This window comes from Thalassophryne amazonica, chromosome 12 (assembly GCF_902500255.1).
Source record: "Thalassophryne amazonica chromosome 12, fThaAma1.1, whole genome shotgun sequence".
Taxonomy (NCBI): domain Eukaryota; kingdom Metazoa; phylum Chordata; class Actinopteri; order Batrachoidiformes; family Batrachoididae; genus Thalassophryne; species Thalassophryne amazonica.
The window spans coordinates 21981090-21987036 of record NC_047114.1 but is presented as its reverse complement, the minus strand read 5'-3'; the positions used below and the strand labels follow the sequence as shown (position 1 = coordinate 21987036).

At 43.6% G+C, this 5947-nt stretch overlaps 1 protein-coding gene across 1 annotated transcript in view; it reads right to left on the bottom strand.

Moving 5' to 3' along the window:
- Positions 1-5947, bottom strand: part of LOC117521623 (NACHT, LRR and PYD domains-containing protein 12-like) — a 177440-nt gene that overhangs the window by 145741 nt on the left and 25752 nt on the right. The gene's annotated exons all lie outside the window — the stretch shown is intronic.

Below are 5947 nucleotides of genomic sequence, written 5' to 3'. Positions count from 1 at the left end.
AACACTGACTTTTTGGATTTATTGTTGGAAAATATGAATGAATTTTCCAGGAAACAATTCCCTTCCACAGGCTTGGCAGGACGGCCCACCGTGCCAAAAATAGTGAGCGCTCCTCCATCAACACGACAAAATTAAAAGCTTTTGCTCTGTGCTTTTAGCTTGAAAATACAGATTAATCAACCATGTTTCTCATGTTTGTACTCAGGATGGAATCATTAAGATTTTAATGAAACTAATACTCATAGCAGTACAGTTTACACTGATATACTTTTTTTTTTATTATTTTGGCATGTAGAATTCAAACTGACAATAGAAATGGGTGACTGGCTACTGACACATGCAAAAGAGAGCGAAAGAGAGAGAGAGAGAGAGAGAGAGAGACTTTGGTACTCAGAATAGAGGTTAATATGAGGACTAGAGTCCTCACTCCTAATGCTGCCAATTAAACATGACAGTGATATGACGCCTCCTAACCGGGCAAAATATTGACGAAGTGCCCGGATGTTACTGCTTTTTCAATGTGGATACACGAGTGAACACACTCAGAAAAAAGCTTGCAAAATACATGTTAAAATATCATTCTGACCTGATATCCAGCCAGTAAAATAAGTTTACATTAAATTATGTAAGTAAAGTATTAAACTTACTCTGACACACACACATTCCCAAATATTAGTGTTGAAAGTCACGCAGATCCGATCTGTTCCAGCTGTGTTCAGCGCAGCACGACTCGTCAATCCACTTCAAAATACACACACACACACACACACACATATATATATATATATATATATATATATGGAGTCTTTTGTGTTAGTTGTGGACGAGGCTCTCTGATAGTAAAGCTGCCACTGAATATGTCTTGGACTTTGTTTACATCAATTATGAAGAAATAAAAACAGTATGGCACTCTAAGTTAAATCTGCATGGAGTAGACAGTTCTCAAAAACTGAGTAACTGTGCAAGAAGAGTGAGGAAAGCCACCAAGACACCCAGACAACCCAGAAGAAGTTCTCGGCTTAAGTGGCTGTGATTGGAGAACTATTTGTCGATAGCATCACAACTGTAAACACAAACAAAAGCAATGTACAAGCCTACGCAGACATAAAGGTAGGACCAGACCAACAAACTGTGAAGTTCAAAATTGACACAGGTGCAGAGATTAATGCCATTCCAGACAGCATCTACAAGGCACTGTTCAACGATGTACCCACAATGCCACCTGCACAATCCATCACAGCATATGGTGGAAAAGCCCTAAAAGTACGAGGCATCTGCAACCTAAAGTGTGAATACAACAACCAAGCAAAACAACTGGACTTCCACATCATCAATGCGAAAGCACCACCCATCCTAGGACTAAGTGCTAGCCTAGAGTTAAACCTGATAAGACTGGTTATGGGAGTGCGTCAAAGCAAAACAGACAACGACCCAAAAGCAATACTAAAGGACTACGCTGATGTTTTCCAGGGCATTGGAGAGTTCCAAGGAGAATGCACATTCTGCATCAATCCAGACGCAACACCTGTGGTATACCCTCCACGCAGAGTCCTCATGGCACTACGAGTAAGGCTCAAAGAAGAGCTTGACAAAATGAAGGACAATAAAATCATTAAAAAGGTAACTGAGCCTACCATCTCTAAGCTCAGGAAAATGGTGTCACGAAATGATTTAAAGCTTATTATTCATGCTTTTGTGTCAACACGTTTAGACTATTGTAACAGTTTGTTTTCATGTCTAAACAAGAAGGAGTTCCGTCGACTGCAGTTGGTACAGAACTCTGCAGCGAGAATTCTGACACAAGCCAACAGGAGGACTCACATTTCCCCAATTTTAAAGGAGCTTCATTGGCTGCCAGTGTCCTACAGGATCAATTTTAAAATTTTGGTTTTAACCTTTAGAGCTCTACAGAGTCAGGCGCCTTCCTATATCTGTGACCTCATCCAGCCTTATGCCCCTGCCAGGGCGTTGAGGTCTGTGGATCAAAATTTGTTGATGGTTCCACGCACCCGTTTTTCAACCAGAGGAGAGCGATCCTTCCAGGCTGTTGCTCCCAGGCTTTGGAATGGTCTCTCGCTCTCTCTGCGCTCACTGGACTCTTGACACTTTTAAAAGCCAACTTAAGACCTTCTTTTTTACACAAGCTTTTGCTTAGGTTTTGGGCTGCTATGCTATATTTTTAAATGTCTTGGCCACTGTGTGGTGTATTGTGTGGTGTATTGTGCTTTTTATGTTGTGAAGCACCTTGTGGCTCTTGTCTGTGAAAGGTGCTATACAAATAAAATTTACTTACTTACTTACTTACCGAATGGGTCAGTGCCCTTGTTGTTGTAGAAAAAGCCCAAAAACCTAAACTACGCATATGTCTAGACCCAAGAGATCTAAACAAGGCCATTCAGAGACCACACTATCCTCTATCAACACTCGAAGACATCACAACAAAGCTTGCAGGAGCACAGTACTTTAGTGTACTTGACGCAAGATCAGGCTACTGGGCCATTAAACTGAGCGAGAAATCGTCACTGCTGACCACTTTCAACACGCCATTTGGCAGATACAGATTCCTTAGGGTGCCTTTTGGTATTAGCTCAGCACAGGACGAGTTTCAGAGACGTGTGGACGAGACATATGAAGGACTTAGGGGTGTTGCTGCCATTGTAGACGATATTCTCGTTTCTGGCAAAACAAAGAAGGAGCATGACGAAAACCTGAGAGCAATGCTCCAACGCACAAGAGAAAAGGGATTAAAGTTAAACCCAGACAAGTGCAAAATCTGTGTCCAAGAAGTCAGCTATTTTGGCCACAAGCTTTCCAACAAAGGCATCAGCCCAGACCCACAAAAAATGAAGGCCATACAAGACATGCAGCCACCACAGTCCAAGTCGGAACTCAAGACAATATTGGGCATGATCAATTATCTGGCCAGGTTCACTCCACGCATCTCAGAGGTGAATACACCACTAAGACTGTTACTAAAGCAGGACAGCGAGTTCATTTGGGATGCTGTACACGACAGAGCATTTGAGCAAATCAAAGAGCTAATCACAAACCACCCAGTGTTAGCCGACCTTGACCTTCAGAAGGAAATTGTCCCTCCAGGTGGACGCCTCAAAGAGCGGCCTAGGCGCCGTACTGCTCCAGGATGGCAGACCGGTTGCCTACGCATCCAAATCACTCAACAGCACAGAACAAAACTACGCTCAGATCGAAAAAGAGCTGTATGCGGTGCTCTTTTGATGTAAACGTTTTCATGAGTACCGTATTTTCCGGACTATAAGTCGCACTTTTTTACATGTTTTGGCCTGGGGTGCGACCTATACTCCGGTGCGACTTATAAATGAAAAATATACCAGTAGGATCTCAATTAATTTACTGTAACAAAACAATTTTACGTGACAGAGTCAATCTATGTTTTAAAATGGCCACCAGAAAAGGAAATGCAATGCATCATGGGCACTGTAGTATGGTGGCCGTCCTATAGGTTATGCTGGTCGCGATAACCAATCAGAGAACAGAACGTTGGACGCGTATTCCTCACCTCACCCACAGCGTGAGAAGCTGATGAACATGGTGCTTGCTGTTATTCCAGCATGGCGAACAAAACAGCTTCAACCCTTGGATATCAATGTGAGCAGAGTGTTTAAGTTGACGCTGAGAGCTGCGTGGGAGCACTGGGTGAGCGACGGAGGATTAGCGTGTGCACTTGGAAGGAGCTGGCGTTGATGATTGTGAAAAGCGTTTGAAGCAGACGAACATGGTGTTTATTCCAGGACAGCTAACAAAACAGCTTCAACCCTTGGATATCAGTGTGAGCAGAGTTGACGCCGAGAGCTGCATGGGAGCGCTGAGCGACGGCGGAGGATTAGCGTCTGCACTTGGAAGGAGCTGTATCGACACCGCTGGGCGGTCATGAGCTGCGCAGGTAGGTGCTGCATGGTTTGGCTCGCAATGTGGTCCGCAAAATACAAACAGGTAAAATGCAGCTCACGAGAGGGTACTCGAGGCTTGTGTGACTGTTCCTGCGACTTCTGACTACCATAGAAAAATAAAAATTTCAACGTTACTGATAACATAACAAGACAACGGAGAAGGCCCGAAAAAATGCCACCAAAAAGAAAATCATACTCTGCAGATTACAAGTTAAGACTGGTTAAATATGCATCCGAAAACGGTAGCCGTCACAATATTATCATCTGAACTTTTCATGTTAACATACCTGTATGTCCATGGGACTTATAGTCCAGTGCAACTTATTTATGGTTTATTTTTCTTTATAATGGATAAAGTGGCTGGTGCGACTTATACTCCGGTGCGACTTATTTATGGTTTATTTTTCTTTATAATGGATAAAGTGGCTGGTGCGACTTATACTCCGGTGCGACTTATAGTCCGGAAAATACGGTATATGTACGGCAGGAAAGTGACCGTGGAGTCTGACCACAAACCTCTGGAGGCAATACTCAAGAAGCCACTCGCTGCTGCACCACCTCGTCTTCAAAGGATGATACTGCAACTTCAAAAATACGACATCCACATCACGCAAAAAGCTGGAAAAGAAATACCAGTGACTGATACGTTGTCGAGAAAGTCAACTGAGTACTGTGATAACAGCTTGTGTGAAGGTATGGATGCACAAATACACTCTCTCATAAGCAACCTAGCAGTGAGCGACAAAAAACTTCAAGAGATGAAAGCAGCAACCGTGCAGGACTCACAGCTTACACTGTTAAAACAAGTCATCAAATCAGGCTGGCCCAGTGTCCGCAAACAATGCCCACCACTCGTGCAGGAGTACTGGAATCACAGAGACAAGATCAGTGAAGCTGAAAGCATAATGTTCAAAGGTGAAAAATAATTGTGCCCCAGAGCCTCAGACAGGAGATGCTGAACCGCATCCATGCTGGTCACATGTGTGTGTGACCTTCTGTTCTGGCCAGGAATGGGACAGCAAATAGAAACACTTGTTGGACAATGCAGCATATGCCAAGAGCGGCGCAGCGCCAACACTAAGGAACCGCTACTATCACACGCTATCCCACAAAGGCCATGGCAAGTAATCGGAACAGACTTATTCACATGGAATGGACATGACTATATCACAGTCGTGGACTACTACAGTCGATACTTTGAAATGGAGAGACTGAGCAGTAGCACTGCATCTGCTGTGATTTTAAAACTCAAAGCAGCATTTGCACGGCACGGCATTCCTGAACGTGTCATAAGCGACAATGGTCCCTGCTACAGCGCAGCAGAATTTCAGCATTTTGCAGAAGTGTGGGACTTCTCACACATCACCACAAGCCCGAGATACCCACAAAGTAATGGCCTCGCTGAAAAGACAGTACAAACAGCCAAACGCATCCTGGACAAAGCCCAGGCAGATGGCAAAGACCCTTACATTGAATTGTTGGAGTATCGAAACACTCCTGTGGACAACCTGAAGTCTCCAGCACAGCTGTTGATGAGCCGCAGATTGCGCTCTATCCTTCCCACAACAGCTGCACAACTACAGCCAAAAGTCACCCCTCAGCGCATCATGAAGCAGCAGAGAGAAACCTGCCAACGCCGGCAGCAGCTGTACTACAACAGGTCAGCTAAAGCCCTCCCACCTCTACCAGCAGGTGCACACATTCGCTTCCGCCAAGAGGATGGATCGTGGAAACCTGCTACAGTGACACAACCATCGCATACTGACAGGAGCTACCTTGCAATTACATATTTTGGCGAAATTACAAGTTGAAATGACACACATATATATATAGTCATCATGAGGTTTGTCACAGAAATCCTACTTTACAATCACACTGCAGTCATTGTTATATTATTATTATTTGCATTTATAATAAACAGTATTTATTTAAAGTGTCTGTTTTTCTGTTTAAAATGAGATATAAATAATCTACCAGAATTTAAAAAAAAATGTACAAATTTCCATGTTATTTTGTCT